At 41.2% G+C, this 23554-nt stretch overlaps 1 long non-coding RNA gene across 1 annotated transcript in view; it reads left to right on the forward strand.

The window, feature by feature from the left end:
- Positions 1–4684: 4684 nt before the first annotated feature.
- LOC141139904 (uncharacterized) overlaps positions 4685–23554 on the forward strand; it is a 38961-nt gene continuing 20091 nt past the window's right edge. Inside the window, exon 1 of the long non-coding RNA XR_012243830.1 lies at positions 4685–4822. This is a non-coding gene — a long non-coding RNA (uncharacterized lncRNA). The remainder of the gene's footprint in view (positions 4823–23554) is intronic.

The raw sequence follows: 23554 nt of genomic DNA on the forward strand, positions 1-23554 counted from the left end.
CATGTTCTTTCTCCCCCCCCAGTGCTCTTCAGCTCTCCCCATCACTCTCCAGCCCCCACCCCAGTGCTCTCCGCCCCCCACAGTGCTCTCCAGCCCCCCATTCTCCGCACCCCTGTTTTCGGTCCCCCCCTGGTGCTCTCAAGCTCCACCCATCGCTCTCCAGCCCCCCCCCATGCTCTTTGCCCCCGTGCTCTCCACCCCTGTTTTTTTTGGCTCACCCTCCAGTGCTCTCAAGCTTCCCCCCCAGCACTCTCCTCTCCCCACCCCTGTACTCTCCACTCCCCCCTGCATTTTGCCCCCACCCATGTGCTCTCCAACCCCCGCCAGTGCTCTCCAGTCCCCCGTGCTTTCCACCCCTGTTCTTTCTGGCCCCCACTGGTGCTTTCAAGCTCCCCCCATTTCTCTCCACTCCCCCCTGCTCTTTGTACCCCCCCAGTGCTCTCCACCCCTGTTTTTCTGCCCCTCCCCCACTGGTGCTTTCAAGCTCCCCCCATTGCTCTCCACTCCCCAGTGCTCTCCACCCCTGTTTTTCTGCCCCTCCCCCAGTGCTCTTCGCCACCCCACACTCTTAGCCCCCACAGTGCTCTCCACCTCTGTTCTTTTTGGACCCCCAGTGCTCTCAAGTCCCCCCCCCCAGCGCTCTCCGCTCCCCATCCCTGTGATCTCCACTCCCCCCTGCTCTTTGCCCCCACCCATGTGCTCTCCAACCCCGCCAGTACTCTCTGCTCCCCCTTCTTTCCAGCTCCCACCCAGTGCTCTCCACTTCCCCAGGACCAGAGGACAGGCTGACTGGGGCCGGAAAATGAGGATGGCTGAAGGTGCAGGTGGCCAGGGACCACTCCATCTCACAGCAAACAGATCCTCTGGAAGGAGCACTGTCCCCATCCAAAACGAGAACAGACCCTGCCTGCTGTTGGCCATCATGGATATCCTGCTGGCATGCAAGGTACTGTACCGAGCATCAACAACACACCTTCCCACAGACAGGGACTGCTGACTGGGCCATGGGGCACAGGAGGGGCTGCAATGATGGGCACAGTGAAGCTGCATTCCTGGGCACAGTGAGACTGCATTTGATGGGCACAGTGAGACTGCATTTGATGGGCACAGTGAGACTGCATTTGATGGGCACAGTGAGGCTGCATTGATGGGCACAGTGAGGCTGCATTGATGGGCACAGTGAGGCTGCATTGATGGGCACAGTAAGGCTGCATTAATGGGCACAGTGAGGCTGCATTTGATTGGTACTGATGAGGCTGCATTTGATTGGTACTGATGAGGCTGCATTTGATGGGCTCTGGTGAGGCTGCATTTGATGGGCACTGGTGAGGCTGCATTGAGCTCCTGTATCATGTCTGCAGTCTCTGACCATCTCCTGTATCATGTCTGCAGTCTCTGACCATCTCCTGTATCATGTCTGCAGTCTCTGAGGGAGTCTGCAGAGGAGTCAAGAGTGGGAGCACCGCCGGGACGGTGCACCTGAGAGGAGGTCAGTGACAGCACCGCTAGGCCAGTCTGAAGGGGGGGTCACTGATGTAAGGGGGGAGTGAATACGATAATGTAAGGGGGCACCGATATAAAGCACAGCCTTATATCAGTAACCCACCCCCCCTTACCTTAGTGTATTCTTTCTGCGGAAGGTGGTCCCCCCCCCCCTCCCACGTTCTGAGTTCCTGGGGTCCCCCTTGATGATTGATCACTTACCACTTTTAACTGGAATTTGCTTATATATATATATATATATATATATATATATATATATATATATATATATATATATATAAAGCCCTATGTGATTTCATATCTGTCTTATCTATATATAATACACTCTTCAAATGTGCATTTTATGGTTTTCCCTTTCATGAACAAGAAATCAATGACGTTATGCTGTTGCGGTGGTATAATAATGCTGTGGGGCTGGTATGAAATTTTTTCCAGGGCTGGATGTTATTCCCAGTCCGGCCCTGGTTGCTGCTGCCATTGCTGGTAAAGGAACCCGGCAGTAAAGCCTTGCTGCTTCAGAGCCGGGTCCCTACTGCGCATGAGCAAAAGTGCGCTGCGCTCCCTTACTGGTCCGGAAGCAGGGGATGGAGGAGGGGACCGGACTTCAGACGTACCCCGCCGCATCGAGGTCCGACGGAAGTGGGAAGAAGGTACCTGTGAAACACAGGTACCCGCTCCCCCCGAAAGGTGCCAAATGTGGCACAGGAGAGGGGAGGAAGCAGAATAGTGGAAGTTCCACTTTTTGGTGGAACTCCGCTTTATATTTCCCTGCAATGTGCATTGATCACCCAGAGAGAATTGGTCTTTCCTAAAAAAAAAGTAGAGTTACTCTTTAAGAGTAATGACAGTTGATATAATTTTGTGATTATTGTGTATGGTTTTATTTTTTTTTAGCCCACAAATATTAAAATCTATAAAGCTTTCTGGACAGTTCACATGCCTTTCTCAACCTTTTTACCCCAAATGAACCCTTGAAATGATTTCCAGGTCTCAACAGTTTACCCACAGCTCATTGTGAATTAGTATGCCTAGGAATTTGTAAAAAGTTTCAAATAAAAGAAGGACTGCAGCTACCTTCAACACTCTCCTGCTGTTTATGACAAAACTATTTTCAATAATAATCCTGAGATGAAATAAATACATATAAAAAATGTTGCACAGGTAGTAAAAATTGTGCTTTTCCCTAACATTAGTGCTCAGCCTAGACATAAACTATTACGCAGGTGGCCAGATGAAAACTGCCCTCTTGCATTGCTGGTCAGTGTAGGTCGGGATAAGTTCTCCATTGCTCAAGAAACCCCTTGCAACCTCAAGAGGAACCCTAGTTAAGAAAGGATGCTCTGCAGTGTTCTTGAAATGTATCTGTATAACTAGCAAGCTGCTGGCTGGAATGTGAAGCTCAATTAGGGCAGTAGGGCAGTAAGGCAGCACAGTAGCTAAGTGGTTAGCCTAGCAGCACTAGGGTCAGTTCTAATTCCAACAATGACACTACCTCGAGTTTGCATGTTCTCCCTTGTGCCTACATTGGTTTCGGGTGCTCCGGTTTCCTCCCGCACTTCAAAGACATTCTGGTAGGTAAGTTGGCTCCTGTCTAAACTGGCCCCAGTATTTGTATGTGTCAGAGAACCATCGTAACAAGTACTCGTTCCTGTGCGCCAGCCGTCAGTCTTCGTTCCTCCGATACAAACGTGCGTATGTCAAGTCGTAGACAAGAACGAACGGGCCCCGGACCAAGCATGCACATTGGCGCACCCACAAGAACAAGTGTACGTGTGCACACGCCAACGAATCATGGCGCACGGCGCCCTATTTAAATGAAGAGCTTACCTAGTGTCAGTGCTGGATTGTCTTCAGCTCGTCCCTGTGTACCTGTGCTGTCTTGCCTGATTGATTGATCCTTATCCTGAACACCCAGTTTCCTCTGACCACTCTCTCGGATTATCCCTGCATCCTTATCTGCCTCTGCTCCCTGCATCAACCCCAGCTTGGACTTCTGACTACGGTTCTGTCTCCTGATCTTATACCCCGCTGCCAGTCTGCTGCCAACCTCTGCCTGTCCCTGACCACAAGCCTGCTTTCCGATTGTGTACCTTACTGCCAGCCTGTTGCCAACTCCTGCCTGTTCCTGACCCTGCAAGTGATCCTGTTAGACTTTTCCTGGACAAGTCCAGTGATCAGTGTCCCACCTCCTCCACGAAGGCTCCGGTGTTCCTTATCTTCAGCCACCTGTCTGCAGGCACCTGCACCCTTCCGCTGCCCTAGCAGTTCCTGTCTCAACCTCCAGGGGTGCTAGGACCGGGACCATGCAAGAGGCCGCCCTTGTCATTTCAGACTCTGCTGTAAGGTACGTGACAGTATGTATGAATGTGAATTAGAAACCTTAGATTGTAAGCTCTCGAGGACAGGTACTGATGTATAATAAATATGCCAATTGATGGAGCTATAAAAGTACCCATAATAATAATTAGGACAAAATAGTGGCTTTTTGTAAAAATGGTAGAACAGAAAGTGTAGGTAAAAATCACAGCACATGGCAACCAGGTTTAAATCATGTTTATGGTGGACATTTAATAAAAGAGATGCGAAAAGATTCTTACTTTTCTCATTCCATCTTCCAGCTGCTGCAAAATGACAGATGTTTGGGAGGGTAAAAATAGGAGGGCTGGGTATTTACATCACTAATGTGCATCCTTTCCAGCTTACAAAGTGCACTTTAAATAATTAAATCAATAATCTGATTGCAATTGGTAACTTCCTTATTTTTCCTGCATTTGTAGAATACCACAAGAGGCGTTTTATTAAAGTTCCTTTTTTCAATGCCAAGTAAGCGTTGATGAAGCAGCATGCTCATGTCATGTCCTGCTGCCCTACTTCCTCCAACTGCAGACCGGGTGCAGTGTGTACAATTGAGCTCTGCCGTTTAAGCTCAACAGTGGGAAATGCCTTTAACTGAAATGTAATTTTGTGCTGTCCTCTGATCAATGAAAGACTATACCACTTTATGCCGGCACCCTTCTTCTCATGGGTCGGTGATCTTGAACTAGTGTAGGGGTAAGATCTAAAATAGTTACTATTGCACATGGATTGCATAGTGCCCTTTGTCCTGGTTACTTCACTATCTAAACCATGTAGGATTTTAACCACAATATTAATAATTAACTGCGATACACACTTCACAATGAGATAGTGGCAGTGGATATTGTAAGTATTGCTGAATAGTGAACAGTATGAATACTGAGAAGTGAACTTCAGTCTCTTGTCGTTGTGAAGCCTGAGCTCCTGACACATACACAGTTAAGATCCTCTAGCAGGTGCAGAGGTGAGTGAATATAATTCTGGTACTTATATTCCAAACCTATTTCATAACAAAGTCTAAACATTTCATATTTTTTCTCCAATATATACTTCTACTGTATGTTGCAAGAAAAAGATTATAAATCATTTGGATATGCATTGATTTCTGCAAGAAATCTTCCTAAAATGAGGTTGTCCTACTCTTGTATAATGGCAGCTTTGTCTAACACTATTTAACAATGTCATGTGTTTAATATTTTTTTAAAACAATTAAGGTCCTTGCATTTTCCCTTCACAATCCATTAAGCCCCATACACAAGATCAGAATATCGTACAAAAAATACCGCTTTCAAAGCAATCGTACGATAATCTGATCGTTAGTACACAGCTATTGTCCGAAAATTTCCGAAGGGACAAACACAAAAATTTTTCTCATACAATACCAGATGGTATGATTTTCGTTTAATTAGTACAGTTTTCATCTAAAAATATAATACAAATATACTACAATACATTACATCACTTCCGAATTTTTATTCTGTCGTATGAGAATAAAATGATCAGAATATCGTACAAACGATTATGATTTTCATTTAATCAGTACAGTTTTTGTCTGAAAATACAATACAAATGTAGCACCCTCTAGTTAGTGAGTGTTAGAGGTGAGGATTTTTGACAGGGTAGGAAAATTTAGGCAGGCCTAGCTGGTGGCTTGGCCTGTTTATTTTCATTCTGGGCTGGGAGTGGCTCAGGGTGAGTTGAGTGACTGACAGGTGGCATCACCATCAACTCCCCTTCCTTCTAGAAGGTCCTGGAAGGAGAGGAGGGGAGGAGAGGTGGAGCTGCCTGAGGTGTCTGGGAAGCCTTGACCAATCCCCAACTTGGATTGGCAGGGGGCAGGCCTACTTAAATACCTGTGGTCAGCGCAGCTGAGGAGGAGTTGTTGGGTGGAAGAGCTGGAGTGAGAGGCTGTGGAGGCTATTGGGCCCACAGGGAGCTGTTGGGCCCACTGGGCTGGGGTTTGGGTGCATCTGGGAGGAGTGAAGAGATCCTGGAATCAGAGGCACATGAGAGAGCAGGAGAGAGGACAGCGGGAGAAAACACTCTAAGAGTCTCCAGGAGGACTACTGGTCACAGCCAGGAGGGCTGGTGAGTGAGCACAGTCGGGAGGACTGGGGTGGCACGCCTGAGAGAACTGGGAGATTGCAGTTTGAGAGATGGGTGCAGAACCAGTGGAGAGAGGACTGTGGAAAAGGGCAGTGGAAAGGGGTCTTTGCAGCCATGCTGGCTGGCAGGGCCTGAAAAGAGTTATCTTGGAGTGGTAGATGAGGAGAGGACAACTAGCACCCAAACTATTCTATGGCACAGAGGCCCGAGGCCCTTACCCGCAAAGGCAGTTCATTGAGGCCTGGCAACTTTCAGCAACCCCCAAGGGGGCATGGTTACAAAAATACATTACATTGCTTCTGAACTTTTATTCTGTAGTACAAGAATTTCCATACTTTAGTAACCCGATTCATTTTCGATATGGAGACTAGCGTGCAAACAAAACGAATGATCATTCGTCCAATAATCTCATTGTGTGTACTAGGCTTAAGAATGATGTTAGGTAGATAATTAGAAAATCTAGTGTTTTTATTAACTAACTACTTGGCTTCTATGTTTTACTGTATTTACAATGCATATTTATTTGTTTCTAAACAATTAATACTCAGTTTTTAACAATATAAAAAAATTTAAACCATGTATTATGTGCATATTTTGCTTGGAACATCATATATTTTATCAACTTAATTTTATTATTAATTATATAATAAATAATTAATAATATTATTAATAATTGTTAATTATTAATTAATTATTATTATTAATTATTTTTAATAATTAATAATTATTAATTATTTTTAAAGCAGTTTTATACCTTTGATTTTTATTTTGAGTCATGTACTCATATTTACAAAATTTAAAATCTTATCCACAGAGATTTATTTTTTATTTTTTCTATCAATATCAATAGTGAACATCAACCCCCTAAGAAATTTTAGTCTATGTGCTGGGGTGCCCCAGGTATTTTAGGACTCTAGAAGCACCTCTGAAGTGCAAGCTCTGTCAGTAACTAAATTGTATGTGTTTTTTTACCAGTACCTTCAAACCACGTCTTTAGTCTTCTCTGAATTAGTCCAATTACTCTTATTTGTAATGCCATTATCCTAAAGGTTCACAGAATTTCAAGTGCCTTAATTGTTTTTAAAAAATACAAGAACAATGTTAAATAGTGTTAAACAAAACTGCCATTATGTAATAGTATGACAATCTAATTTTAGGAGGATTTCTTGCAGAAATTCATACAAAGCCAAATGATCCAAATGATTCATGGGATGATGGCAATAATTAGTGCAAAAGGGCACTCAGTTAGGGCTAGTTTACTTGCTTCAAAACAAGGCTTCGGACAGGCTTAAAGCTCTCTGAATGCCAGTCAAAGCTCCTGTCACTAAATAAAATGGTTAGCTTACAGTCCTGTTTAGACCTTACTTTTGCTTTGTGCTTTGATGAGGCTTCAATGAGGCTTTGGTGGGGCTTCGATGAGGCTTTAGTGGAGCTTCGATGGGGCTTCGATGAGGCTTCGATGAGGCTTCAAGTGAGCTTTGCCATAGACTTCTATGGAGGCTTTGAAGACGCTTTGAAGCACTACTGAAGCTACATGGGGTATAATTTTTGAAGCGGAGCCAAAGCAAAGCAAAAGGAGGTGTAAACAGGACTGTAAGCTAACCATTTTATTCAGTGACAGGGGCTTGGGCTTGGACTAGCGTTCAGAGAGCTTTAACAAAGCCTGTCGGAAAGCCGAAGCAAGTGTAAATGAGCCCTTAAAGATCTGGGGCATATGCCCTGATGGCCAGGGTCTAGCAACACAACTGCTTCTCAGAAAAGGTTTGTCCTTGGACACCATAAAAAGACATTTTGGAGTACATTAAAACAAGAGCTGTAATAGCATTTATTACTTATACATTATATACTCCATTAAAAAAGAGGAATTCATACATATCACTGTACCATTTTGATATAGGACCATTTTGCATTTATTACTATGCTTTTATTTGCACTTTCTGTCTGATGATTAATAATAAATTAATAAAATATAGTTTAAAAAAAGTCTAAGCTCTGAGCGCTTAAAAGTAAGACAAATTATCAAGGTATAGAGGGCATATAGCTCTTCTAACAGTCTCCTAACATTCTGGGGAAAAAAAGCATCTATTTACCTTGACAATGTCTTTGTTTAATTGTCTCCATAAGATAATAAACCAGAATGATGTCTGTAGAAGAATACCATAGAGGAAACCATTGTTCTCTAGAAAAAAAGGTCATGTGAATTAGATATATAAAGGACAACCTGGATGTTCCACAATGGTTTTAGCAAAATGGAAGGATGAGACAGCAGTTGAACTTTTTGACAGTTATGTTTGGAGGGAAAGGAGCGCCATACAAGACAAAAGCCTCTCTCCAACTGCCCAACTGCCAGGCCATCGTGGTTTGGGACTGTTTTGCAGCCTCAGGCCATGGCCTGCTTTTACAGAGGGAATGTCACCTGAAGCTGTACAAGTGTATGTAAACTCTAGGAGGTCTATTAATAAATGTTTTCAAAGCTATAGAGAAGGACTGTAGGATATTTTGGGTATGTAAATGCTCAACACTAAAGCCGTGTACACACGAGCGGAATGTCCGACAGAAAAAGTCTGACGGAAGCTTTTCATCGTCTATTCCGATCGTGTGTAGGCCTCAACGGATTTTTTTTTCGAAAATTCTGACGGACCTAGAAATGGAACATGTTCTAAATATTTCCAACAGAATCAATTTCTACCAGGAAAACCGATCGTCTGTATGCTGTTCCGACGGACCAAAAACAACGCATACTCTGAAGCAAGTACGAGATGGAAGCTATTGGCTACTGGCTATTGAACTTCCTTTTTCTAGTCCCGTCGTAAGTGCTGTACGTCACCGCATTCTGGACGGTCGGACTTTGGTCGGACTTTGGGTTGACCGTGTGTAGGCAAGACCGCTTGAATAGAATTCCATCGGAGTTCCGTCGGAGAGACCTTCGGAGTTTATTCAGACAGCAAAACCGGTCGTGTGTACGCGGCATAAGGCTAACCATAGGTTATACATTTTTATTAATTCAGCTAGCGGGCTGAGTGAAAAAAGCCAAGGAAAATTAAGTTCAAAAGCCAATGCGGCTCTTCTGCTTGATTCCAAGCATGCGTGGAATTTTGTGCGTCGGAATTGTGTACACACAATCGGAATTTCCGACAATGGATTTTGTTGTCGGAAAATTTGAGAACCAGCTCTCAAATTTTTGTTGTCGGAATTTCCGACAACAAATGTCCGATGGAGCCTACACACGGTCGGAATTTCTAAAAAAAAAGGTCACATCGAACATTTGTTGTCAGAAATTCCGGCCGTGTGTACGCAGCAAAAGTCCACTTTTCAATGATGCACATGCAGTTCAATTGATAAGAATGTCATGTAATGGGTTATGATGAATTGTTTTAAGACATAAGTCCTTAATCATTTACGTGGAATGTGAAAAGATCAACATCCAAGAGGCACTTGGTGTGACACACCAATCTGGTGAGAGTTCAAAGGGATTCCCAGTCTGTGCATGCAGCATTTCTAAAGTATCCTGAAGAAGCCACATATTGACGCAACATGTTGAGCTGAAGCTACTGCATCTGTATTGTAGCCGCATGGATTCTCTATGATTGTTTTATATGAATTTGCTATTTTTATTGTTTATAATAAAATTCTGGATATTTTATAATAATTGTGTTGGCACCTTTAAAATACCATCACTTTCTCTATACATATGCTTTAAATTTCTCCAAAGGGATGTGGTGCCTTTGAGCCTCAGACACCAGAAAATCCTATTCCTAAAAAACCTATTCAAATGGCTACAGGCCCAAAACTGAAAATAACATAAATGTCCAAACCCCCATTTCCCTCATTGCTCTGGTGGGCTTGTAAATGGCTGAGATGAAATAAGCCCTAGTTGCACAGCCCCTAATACAGCATGCAGTTGTTTCTTTATTATGGATTTGAACAGTGGCAATGGGAAGCATGACCCTGAAAGCAGATCAGACTTATTGGAAATGACATTCTCACCTAAATAGGAACTTTGCCAAGAAAAAAAAGTAGAAGAGACACTATGGGGTTGTTTTACTAAAACTAGAGAGTGCTAAATCTTGTGCAGCTCTGCATACAAACCAATCAGCTTTCATGTTTTTTGGCAAAGCTTAATTGAACAAGCTGAAGTTAGAAGCTGATTGGCCACCATGCACAGCTGCACCAGATTTTGCACTCTTCAGGTATAGTTACATAACCCCCATGTCTAAAGGCTTCTTACCTTCCTGCTCACAACTTCTTTAAAATGCACGCTGAACTGTGCATACGTTGCATCACTGAAAAAGCGGTGAGTATTTGTGGACTGCAGTCCCTATTTAAAATATACCTAGGGGCCACAATTTAATATATTATAGCTTACCACCCCTTAGGCCCCTTTCACACGTGCGGACAGTATGTCTGTATTTCATCCATCCGTTTTCGGATGAAATACGGACATACATGCATCCCTATGGGATAGCGGGTGTCAGCGGATGAACATCCGCTGACACCCGATATCATCCGTCCCTGCTATGGTCCGATTCTGCATACGGAGGGAAATCCTATTTTTCTATCCATCTGCAGAGCGGATCGGATAAACATGGACAGATGGTCCGTGTTCATCTGATCCGCCCATAGGGGAGAGTGGAGATCTGACAGGGCGGTCCCTGCACAGCATGCAGGGACCACCCTGTCATCCGCCGGCTCAGCAGGGATCAACGGAGTGATGTTCACTGGGTGGATCATCACGGATCCGTCCCGTGTGAAAGGACCCTTAGATAGTAGAGGTATTCTCAGAAATTCCTGTGTACTTGACTAAAATCTCAAAATATGTTCTCAGCTTTCCAAGTTATCTTTTAAGAACTACACAATCCCTCCTCCCTATGTACTGGAGATATGGAGAAGGGGAGGAGTTTGTAGTCCAAATGAGAATAACAGCCCAGGGTGGCAACGCTTCTCCTCCACAGGAAAAGTATGACAAGTGAGCATTGTAACCCTAGGACAGGAAATGTGTTGCTCATCTATGGACTGGTAAGCTGCAATATATTAAAGATTTGTTGTTGGGTTCAGATATGCTTTAATTCATGCATTTAACCGAGCAAACAAGTACTTATATAAACTTATATATAACTTATATAGCTGCAACTTTTAAAATATCTCCTCTGGACAGGTGGCAATAGCGGGATGCCTACTAGAATGACTGTCCTTATTTCGACTTTATATGGCACAGTGTCTCTTGGCTCACAATCAAACTTGTCACGTCAGTACCAAATGAACAAATGTTCAACACGTTTTTTTTTCTTCTTCCTTGTTCATATTATAAGATAATATATACACTATAGCCATATTAGCTAAACAAATATTACCTAATAAAAAAGAGGAACACAACATTACCCTGAAAACACCAAGATATTTTGCACAATTTAAACAATCTATAAACTAGAACACTAGGTTTAATGCAATACAAAGTTTTAATGAAGCTGGCTGTCCTTGCTCAGATAGGCATACACCTTCATACATACTTGCACATATATGTATTTCAATAGACCCATGAAACTCCTAAATTGGAAAAGCAGCTGAGACCAAGGTCGCTTCTGTTGTTGGTGAGGCTTCGGTGAGGCTTCAAGTGAGCTTTGCCATAGACTTCTATGGAGGCTTTGAAGACGCTTTAAAGCATTACTGAAGCTACATGGGGTATCATTTTTGAAGCGGAGCCAAAGCAAAGCAAAGCAAAAGCAGGTGTAAACAGGACTGTAAGCTAACCATTTTATTCAGTGACAGGGGCTTGGGCTTGGACTAGCGTTCAGAGAGCTTTAACAAAGCCTGACGGAAGCCGAAGCAAGTGTAAATGAGCCCTTAAAGATCTGGGGCATATGCCCTGATGGCCAGGGTCTAGCAACACAACTGCTTCTCAGAAAAGGTTTGTCCTTGGACACCATAAAAATACATTTTGGAGTACATTAAAACAAGAGCTGTAATAGCATTTATTCCTTATACATTATATACTCCATTAAAAAAAGAGGAATTCATACATATCACTGTACCATTTTGATATAGGACCATTTTGCATTTATTACTATGCATTTATTTGTACTTTATGTCTGATGATTAATATTAAATTAATAAAATATAGTTTTAAAAAAGTCTAAGCTCTGAGCGCTTAAAAGTAAGACAAATTATCAAGGTATAGAGGGCATATAGCTCTTCTAACAGTCTCCTAACATTCTGGGGAAAAAAAGCATCTATTTACCTTGACAGTGTCTTTGTTTAATTGTCTCCATAAGATAATAAACCAGAATGATGTCTGTAGAAGAATACCATAGAGGAAACCATTGCTCTCCAGAAAAAAAGGTCATGTGAATTAGATATATAAAGGACAACCTGGATGTTCCACAATGGTTTTGGCAAAATGGAAGGATGAGACAACAGTTGAACTTTTTGACAGTTATGTTTGGAGGGAAAGGAGCGCCATACAAGACAAAAGCCTCTCTCCAACTGCCCAACTGCCAGGCCATCGTGGTTTGGGACTGTTTTGCAGCCTCAGGCCATGACCTGCTTTTACAGAGGGAATGTCACCTGAAGCTGTACAAGTGTATGTAAACTCTAGGAGGTCTATTAATAAATGTTTTCAAAGCTATAGAGAAGGACTGTAGGATATTTTGGGTATGTAAATGCTCAACACTAAAGCTGTGTACACACATGTCCGACAGAAAAAGTCTGACGGAAGCTTTTCATCGTCTATTCCAAACGTGTGTAGGCCTCATCGGACTTTTTTTTTCGAAAATTCTGATGGACCTAGAAATGGAACATGTTCTAAATATTTTCCTACCGGGAAAACCGATCGTCTGTAAGCTGTTCCGACGGACCAAAAACAACGCATGCTCTGAAGAAAGTACGAGGTGGAAGCTATTGGCTACTGGCTATTGAACTTCCTTTTTCTAGTCCCGTCGTAAGTGTTGTACGTCACCGCGTTCTGGACGGTCAGACTTTGGGTTGACTGTGTGTAGGCAAGACCGCTTGAATGGAATTCCATCGGAGTTCCGTCGGAGAGACCTTCGGAGTTTATGCCGACGGCAAAACCGGTCGTGTATGTACGCGGCATAAGGCTAACCATAGGTTATGCATTTTTATTAATTCAGCTAGCAGGCTGAGTGAAAAAAACACGCCGAGAAAAATTAAGTTCAATAGCCAGTGCAGCTCTACTGCTTGATTCCAAGCATGCGTGGAATTTTGTGCGTCGGAATTGTGTACACACGATCGGAATTTCCGATAATGGATTTTGTTGTTGGAAAATTTGAGAACCAGCTCTCAAATTTTTGTTGTCGGAATTTCCGACAACAAATGTCCTATGCAGCCTACACATGGTCGGAATTTCCAACAACAAGGTCACATCGAACATTTGTTGTCGGAAATTCCGGCCGTGTGTAGGCTGCATAAGTCCACTTTTTCAATGATGCACATGCAGTTCAATTGATAAGAATAATGTCATGTAATGGGTTATGATGAATTGTTTTAAGACATAAGTCCTTAATCATTTACGTGGAATGTGAAAAGATCAATATCCAAGAGGCACTTGGTATGACACATCAATCTGGTGAGAGTTCAAAGGGATTCCCAGTCTGAGGTTCTCCCACAGAGGAACTGTTACACCTGGTGCCAAACTGCAATGGGATATATGTGTACAAAAAAGTTAATCATTCACTCGGACGCTCCATCATCTTTTATCAAACGTTTAACAATTAATAATTTAGCACACGATTCATGCATTTTTCTAAATTTTATTAATTATTTTCAGCATGTTTAGCATCATGTCTCACTGTATACACTCTTCCTGAAGCCAAATTCCAGGAAGCCTGAAAAATTTGTTCGTTTTCGTAAATTCGAAAATTAGTAAATTAGAAAATTTGAAAATCCGAAAATAAGAAAGAAAATTTGAAAGAATAACTAACTGACAATAACTATTAAATTATAGGTTTTGAAATTTCCTTTCAAAATATTATTATTAATTTGTTACATTCCATTCATTTAGATACAACATTTTTTATTTCGGATAATTCGTAGCTTCGGATAAATTCATATTCGTTACGTTCACTAACAGTCAAATTTGAAAGGAAATTCCAATACCGATAATTTGAAAGTCAGTAATAGTTAGTTATTATTATTAGTTAGTTATTATTTCAGATTTTCTAATTTTCGGGTCTTTGGATTTTAGAATTTCGAAATTCTGAATTTTTCCAATTTTCTAATTTACGAATCTTTGAATTTACGAATTTGAGAATTTTTCGAATTTACGAATTTTCTAATATTGGTAAAAATTAGTTAAACGGGTTTAATTCATCCAAATGTATTAAAAACTAATTTGAAACAAAACGAATTGCACATGTCTAATAATTTGAAAGCTTACTGGAGCTAGGCAAATAATTTTTTAGGGGGCATCTGTTCAAAGCTTCTTATCTGGAAATCCTGCAAGTAACAGCACTTCCTGTTGCAGGCTAACAATGCAAAGCCACTGCCTTGTAATTAACAGCAGCGTTGGCACCCCACCATTCAAGCTGCTTCAGTTAGCCATTAGAATATCTATCTGCCATTTATTAGCTGTCCTGTTCTGGTTTATGACAAGTGTGGTAAACACTATAAGAAAATTGTGGCGAACGATTGTCCGATTTTCCACTTTGTTTCACAGCAAGGAAGGAAATAATGTATGAAAATTCTCATACGACAAAGGCGCTTTTTGTTGTTTTTTGCTTCTGATCATGCACAGTCTTTCATTTCTGAGTTTTCTCGTACTAAAAACGTAAAAAACGGTAAACATTAAACAAAAATCGTTCGTTTGGTTCCTGTATGAGAAAAATTTGGGAGTTTGTCCCTTTGGAAATTTTCATTCGGAAGGTCGGAATCGGCTGTCGAAAGTTGTGTACACATTATGCGATAATCATACGATCGTTCCTCAGACGAAAATGTTTCCCTCATTTTCTTATAGTGTGTATGAGCCTTTAGAAGAAAAAAAGAAAAAACAGACACCGACATACAACTAGTATTTTCAGAATGACAATCTACAGATTTCTCAGGCACAGTTTACCTGCACAGTATGTTAGACTTACTCTATTAATATCATGCACAGAAAACTGCAGCAAAACGGAAGCAGTAGCCTGGACCTACCAATAAGGATTCATGTGTTTTATTGGTACATGTTAGAGGATGACATTGACTCCCTACAAAAATCAAAACATATGTATAGAAAAAGAGATGGGATTTTAAAGGTGCCAATACAATTATTATAAAATATCCAAAATTGTATTATAAACATTAAAAATTGCAAGTTCATATAAAATCATCATAGAGAATCCATGCGGCTACAATACAGATCCAGGACTTCAGCTCTACATGTTTTGCCAATCATTAGCTTCTCCAGGAGACTTTTGAAATATTGCATGCACTATCACTGAGGTACTCATTAATTATTCTAATAGGACAAAGAATTAGACAATGCACCAACAGGACAATCCGTAGGGATATCAGTAGACCATAGGGGAGAATATGGCCCAGTAAAATGCCTGCCAATTTTATTAAGGATGAAGAAACATCCAAACAGGTAGATTTTACAGAACCCCTACTTGTCTCTATCTTAAGTTGCACACTGCAGTTTAGGCATTTACTATTTTATCATATAGAGCTGCAAAAAGATCATCCGCTCATAATTGCATCTAGACAAGGTCACTAACATAGTGTGGATCCAATGTCCATCCTGGGACAATCGGCATAGTTTAGCCTTAACAAATTTGGCAGGCATTTTACTGGGACATATTCTCCCCTATGGTCTACTGATATCCCCACGTAGTGTCTTGTTGGTGGATCATTCAATTCTTTGGTCCATTAGAATAATTGATTGCCTTGGTGATTGTGCATGCAGCATTCCTAAAGTATCCTGAAGAAGCCACATATTGGCGAAACATGTTGAGCTGAAGCTACTGCATCTGTATTGTAGCCGCATGGATTCTCTATGATTGTTTTATATGAATTTGCTATTTTTATTGTTTATAATAAAATTCTGGATATTTTATAATAATTGTGTTGGCACCTTTAAAATACCATCACTTTCTCTATACATATGTTTTGAATTTCTCCAAAGGGATGTGGTGCCTTTGAGTCTCAGACACCAGAAAATCCTATTCCTACAAAACCTATTCAAATGGCTACAGGCCCAAAACTGAAAATAACATAAATGTCCAAACCCCATTTCCCTCATGGCTCTGGTGGGCTTGTAAATGGCTGAGATGCAATAAGCCCTAGTTGCACAGCCCCTAATACAGCATGCAGTTGTTTCTTTATTATGGATTTGAACAGTGGCAATGGGAAGCATGACCCTGAAAGCAGATCAGACCTATTGGAAAGGACATTCTCACCTAAATAGGAACTTTGCCAAGAAAAAAAAAGTAGAAGAGACACTATGGGGTTGTTTTACTAAAACTAGAGAGTGCTAAATCTTGTGCAGCTCTGCATACAAACCAATCAGCTTCCATGTTTTTTGGCAAAGCTTAATTGAACAAGCTGAAGTTAGAAGCTGATTGGCCACCATGCACAGCTGCACCAGATTTTGCACTCTTCAGGTATAGTTAAATAACCCACCATGTCTAAAGGCTTCTTACCTTCCTGCTCACAACTTCTTTATAATGCACACTGAACTGTGCATACGTTGCATCACTGAAAAAGCGGTGAGTATTTGTAGACTGCAGTCCCTATTTAAAATATACCTAGGGGCCACAATTTAATATATTACCGCTTACCACTCCTTAGGTAGTAGAGGTATTCTCAGAAATTCCTGTGTACTTAACTAAAATCTCAAAATATGTTCTCAGCTTTCCAAGTTATCTTTTAAGAACTACACAATCCCTCCTCCCTATGTACTGGAGATATGGAGAAGGGGAGGCAACGCTTCTCCTTCACAGGAAAAGTATGACAAGTGAGCACTGTAACCCTAGGACAGGAAATGTGTTGCTCATCTATGGACTGGTAAGCTGCAATATATTAAAGATTTATTGTTGGGTTCAGATATGCTTTAATTCATGCATTTAACTGAGCAAACAAGTACTTATATAAACTTATATATAACTTATATAGCTGCAACTTTTAAAATATCTCCTCTGGACAGGTGGCAATAGCGGGATGCCTACTAGAATGACTGTCCTCATTTCGACTTTATATGGCACAGTGTCTCTTGGCTCACAATCAAACTTCTCACGTCAGTACCAAATGAACAAATGTTCAACACGTTTTTTTTTTCTTCTTCCTTGTTCATATTATAAGACAATATATACACTATAGCCATATTAGCTAAACAAATATTACCTAATAAAAAAGAGGAACACAACCCTAAAAACACCAAGATATTTTGCACAATTTAAACAATCTATAAACTAGAACACTAGGATTAATGCAATACAAAGTTTTAATGAAGCTGGCTGTCCTTGCTCAGATAGGCATACACCTTCATACATACTTGCACATATATGTATTTCAATAGACCCATGAAACTCCTAAATTGGAAAAGCAGCTGAGACCAAGGTCGCTTCTGTTGTTTCCAAAAATAATCTTGAAACAAAAGGCAGGAGCACTGCTTTGAATGTTATCTAGACATATATAGTTTCAATCAAATTCTTGAAGAAGTGTCAGTCTAAAATTTGCTTGACATTGCCAAACCACCAGCAAGCGGATCCCTTTAAAAGGCCAAGGAGAGCAGATTGACACATATAATAAGAGGGATGTTTTCTTGATGAACACAAGATGTGCTTTCTAGATGCTATTTGTTGAATGTAGGTTCGGTTTCACAAGCGCAGGCAGAATAATGATTTTCTTTGTGTATTTTTTAAAAAGTAGAACATGGGAGGGGGGGATGATTAAAACCTACAGCCATGATACGTGGTTTACAAAGAGTAAATTCTGCCTGTACATCATCTGTTGTTCTCCCAACACAGCAGATACAATTACCTACGTCAATAATAGCATTCTTAATAACAACCTGGTTTGGTTCCAGTTCTGCACAGCAGCTGGTGGCTATTCTAACCCATTATAGATTCTGCACTATAAAAAAAACACACAAAAGCCCATGTGTTGTGATATTGGCACAGACAACACAGATATATTTTTGGAACTATTCACAATTAATAAATAAATACAGGCAACAATGCTTATTGGCACGGGTTATATGAAGGTAACGCTAAATACAGATTTCCATAAGTATTTAGTGGCATGATTATGCAGTGTACAAAAATGTAATTGCTTTAATTGCAGTCTTGGCTTACAGAGCAAACCTTAAGTATGTACCTATTTATCTTCTCCCAGTCTGTGTGAAGGTTCGTCTGTATCCATTTGTTATATTACCTGCATTGTACTAAGGTTAATGGTTGCCCTATAATGCTTTTACTTAGAACTCTGGAAAACTGCCTAAGATTTAGGGTCAGAGAGTTGGCAAGGGTAAAAGTAGGCCTCAAGTTTGAGCTATGACTTCTTCAAATTGCATTGATGGAAGGCTCTTTGAGGACAAATGCTTCTATAAGTTCATTGCCATAAGGCTGTGAACTTCATATCCTTACATAAAGAGGAACAGTGCCTCCACAAATCTCTGCATGTTAGTAAGTTCCCAGAAATCACAAACCAAAAAGATGACGTATTATATTTGCTGCTTTTCCTTGCTAACTCTGAGAACAAGCCTTCTTCTAGACATGTGCGATTCGTTTCCTACGAATCGAAAAATCATACAAATTTCCGTAAATTCGTACTTTCGGGAGGTTCCGAAATACGAATTGCTATGCTTCCGAATTTTGTACGAAATACGAAATTTCGTTTACGAATTTCAGATCCAAATTCCTAACGAACATTCGTAATTGTTACGAAAAGTTATCAAACCTAAAAGTTAAAAACCCAGGAAGTCAGCACAGCACAGGGATGGTGGGAGCCCCTCATAATGATAAATTTATCATGATGAACATTCATAATTGTTACGAAAAGTTAACGAACCTAAAAGTTAAAAACCCAGGAAGTCAGCACAGCAGAGAGACGGCGGGAGCCCCTCATACTGATAAATTCATCATAACGAACATTCCTAATTGGTACAAAAAGTTAACGAACCGTATTTCGTACAAAATTTTGGACATGAATTACGAAATACGAATTAATTCTAATATCTAATAATAATTCTAATACGAAACGGAACGGAACGATACAAAAAAAATTTATTGACAGTGCACATGTCTACCTTCTTCCATGCTAAAAAAGTTCCTTCCAATACCCAAATACTCCTTGTATTAGTATGTTTCTCAGAAGTCCTGCTGTGTCAGGTAGTATAACTCTGATTCTGATCATATTTGCATTATGACAAAGAACTCAAAAGCCTGGTACACACTAGGGATGAGCTTCGTGTTCGAGTCGAACCCATGTTCGACTCGAACATCGGCTGTTCGATCGTTCGCCGAATTGCGAACGTTATGGGCCGTTCGCGCTAAATTCGTGTGGCGCGTCACGGCCCATAATTCACTGCGGCATCGCAGTGCATTGCTGGCTGATGATTGGCCAAGCATGCACTATGACCCGCATGCTTGGCCAATCACAGCGCCATCAGTAGAGAGAGCTGTAATTGGCCAAAGCCAGGGTGGCTTTGGCCAATTATGGCTCAGGGGATTTAGTACACACCCCACACTATATAAGGCCGCCTGCACGGCGGCCCTGTGTAGTGTGTGTTCCGGTGTGCTGAGAGATAGAGAGAGAGAGAGACAGTGTCATTTGATTTGAGTTAGATAGATTAGGCAGAACAGTCAGTCAGTTAGTTGCACTTACAGTGTATTGTGTATATATATGCATCCCAGGTGTTGCATATATATATATACACTGTATTCAGTTTAGCTAGATCCGTTCCTGTTATCTTCTATCTAGACTATTTACATTTAATGCAGTGCGTCCTGCTCACAGTGTTCAGCTAGATCCGTTCCTGCTATTTACATTTAGTGCAGTGCGTCCTGCTCACAGTGTTCAGCTAGATCCGTTCCTGTTATCTTCTAGACTATTTACATTTAGTGCAGTGCGTCCTGCTCACAGTGTTCAGCTAGATCCGTTCCTGCAATTTACATTTAGTGCAGTGCGTCCTGCTCACAGTGTTCAGCTAGATCCGTTCCTGTTATCTTCCTACTGACAGGCAGGCTTGTCTGGTTACAGTATATAAAGCTACCTGAAGAAAATTACAGGTGTTCTATTTGATCCTATTAGTACCACGGTCAGGCAGCTAGACTATTTACATTTAGTACAGTGCGTCCTGCTCACAGTGTACAGCTAGATCCGTTCCTGTTATCTTCCTACTGACAGGCAGGCTTGTCTGGTTACAGTATATAAAGCTACCTGAAGAAAATTACAGGTGTTCTATTTGATCCTATTAGTACCACGGTCAGGCAGCTAGACTATTTACATTTAGTACAGTGCGTCCTGCTCACAGTGTTCAGCTAGATCCGTTCCTGTTATCTTCCTACTGACAGGCAGGCTTGTCTGGTTACAGTATATAAAGCTACTTGAAGAAAATTACAGGTGTTCTATCCCAGCTTAGTGCAGCTACAGGCCATTAGTATGTCTGGAAGGCCAAGAAGGAGAGGGACAAAAAAGTGAGGTGAAATCTTCTGAAGAGGAGGAAAGACAGCAAAACAAATGTCACAGGGGTGATAACCCTTCCCTATGTTTTCCATAAAGCTTAGAAAAGATTTTTTGGCTGGAGCTAAACACGTTAAAAATGTTCAAAATTACAAACAGATTCTACTTAACAACAAACCTACAGTCCCTGTCTTGTTTGCACCGCCTGTATACTGCTGTTCAGAGTATATAGGGCCTGGTGGCCCCACACCTTTCCTTATTTTAATTTGGGTGCGGGGTTCCCCTTAATATCCATACAAGACCCAAAGGGCCTGGTAATGGACTGGGGGGTACCCATGCCGTTTGTCTCACTGATTTTCATCCATATTGCCATGACCCGACATGACATTAAACCCGCAAGCAGTTTTAAATGAGATTTTTTCCTTTAAAAATGACATTTGGTGCAGGGACTGTTCTAAACATGGGAAACACGCGTCACTTTACAGGCATACTATAGACACCCCCCAGGTACGATATTTAAAGGAATATTTCACTTTTTTTTTTTTTACTTTAAGCATCATTAAAATCACTGCTCCCGAAAAAACGGCCGTTTTTAAAAGTTTTTTTTGCATTGATACATGTCCCCTGGGGTAGGACCCGGGTCCCCAAACCCTTTTTAGGACAATACCATGCAAATTAGCCTTTAAAATGAGCACTTTTGATTTTGAACGTTCGAGTCCCATAGACGTCAATGGGGTTCTAACGTTCGTTCGAACTTTCGGTCCGTTCGCGGGTTCTGGTGCGAACCGAACCGGGGGGTGTTCGGCTCATCCCTAGTACACACTATGGGGTTGATTTACTAAACCTGGAGAGTGCAAAATCTGGTGCAGCTCTGCATAAAAACCAATCGACTTCAGGTTTTAATGTCAAAGCTTAATTGAACAAGCTGAAGTTAGAAGCTGATTGGATACCATGCACAGCTGCACCTGCACCTGCAAAGTTAGTATAGCGATCTACCCTGCTGCGCTGTTGTGCCCCCCCCCCGCCAGAACACTCCGATCAGCACTCTTTGTCATTGGCTGCTGGTTTTCCAGTATCCTCGTCTGACAGAAGCCAGCCAAACGGCCAGTGTCTGTCAGACAGGGTGGCATACACACGGGCTGAATGTCGGACGTTTTTTTTTTTTTTTTTTTTTTTTTTTTTTTACACATTCAGCCGGTGTGTCTGGCTTTAGTAATCTCACTGAACTGGAGCCTGATTTGTCTAGTGTCACAAAAACAATTATCATTCCTTACCTCCCAGACCATGTTTGCAAACAAATTATATGGCCATGAAAGCACTCTTTGTATTCCCAATACAAAAAGTTTTTGTGAATATTGTACATGTAAACTACAGTTGTAAGCAATACACAAAGGACAACAATTTCCAATGAAACTAGCTGAAAACTTCAAGATGAGCAACTTAATAATATATGGCTCTTGGCTTGTTGATATTGGGCAGGATCACCTCAAAATAAAGCATTTTAAAGAGGAATTTTTCTTAGAAAATTAAAGTGTCACTAAACTCATATCATAAAAAATGTTGTATTACATGCTGTTCATACTCACTCAGTCACTAAGAGATTTGTTTTCTGTATTCTGCAAAAAACCTGGTTGATCCTGCTTTTCTCTATCTCCATTTTCTGCCCATGTCCCCAATTCAGCTAGGGATTTTGCAGAGCAGTGTTGACAGCTCTGCACATGCTCAGTTTTCAGTGAGTTTCTATGCTGAGCATTTCCTCCCTATCACGTCTGAGCATCCCATGTGGCTTTAAATTACACATTTCGGCGTATATTATTATTATTATTATTATACAGGATTTATATAGCGCCGACAGTTTACGCAGTGCTTTACAACATTAGGGCAGACAATACAAGTACAATACAATTCAATACAGGAGGAATCAGAGGGCCCTGCTCGTTAGAGCTTACAATCTAGGAGGGAGGGTCAAGTTATACAAAAGGGTAATAGCTGTGGGGGATGAGCTAATGGAGAAAATAGTGCAGTTATTAGATGGAGGCAGGATAGGCTTCTCTGAAGAGGAAAGTTTTCAGGGATCGCCTAAAAGTGGATAAATTTGGGGACAGTCTGACAGATTGGGGTAGGGAATTCCAGAGGATGGGCGAGTGGTAAATGGCAGCCCACTACCTCCCTCCTCCTCCATGCCCACTAACCAGCTAAATACAATGGGGATGGGATATTACACGTAGATTGATGGAGGCTTCACCTTCCTCCTATTCTAAGACACAGGCTGGAGGGGCATGGCACAGCCTGTGACTGGTGAAATCCACCCACACCATGTTAATAAATAATAAAGATTTGATTACTTTTTTTTTTTATAATTTATTTATTTTTCTTTTATATAAACAGGAGAGAAATGAACAATCCTTCTGTATATTACATTCCATTTCTACACATACAGCCAGACAAGAAACAAACAAAAAAAACAAAAAAAAAAAACAAACAAAAAAACATGATAATAACTCGATACATTCCATTCCATCTACTCCTGTCTGTTTCTAATATATTATCCAATAAAGATGGATAAAAGAATGAACCCAAATAAACATAAAGAAGTCACAAAAGAGGCAAAGAACACAAAGAAATAGGATGAGTAATCTTCCTCTCTCATTTCCGTCCTCCATGTTGTTACTTCTTGCTGCGTGAGGAGGGGGGCGCTTCCCCCAGACTCGGCCATAATACTCCAACTACCTCTCAGTATTCCGACTGCAGTTCCTATTTATAGTCCATTTCCCCCTCCTTTCCTTACCCCCCTCCCAAAAAAAAAAAAAAAAACCCCATTTAACTTCCCTCCTTCCCCCCTCCCCCCCCCCTTTTTATTTGTATCAATTCGTTTTTTCCCTTCCTCCGAAGAAATAAAACAGTTTCATGGCGACCACGTTTTTTAAATAAATTTCCCTTTTTTTTCTAGTTGTCCAGACTAGATCTTCCATCCTGT

The sequence above is a fragment of the Aquarana catesbeiana genome, linkage group LG01, assembly GCF_042186555.1.
Source record: "Aquarana catesbeiana isolate 2022-GZ linkage group LG01, ASM4218655v1, whole genome shotgun sequence".
NCBI classification, from domain to species: domain Eukaryota; kingdom Metazoa; phylum Chordata; class Amphibia; order Anura; family Ranidae; genus Aquarana; species Aquarana catesbeiana.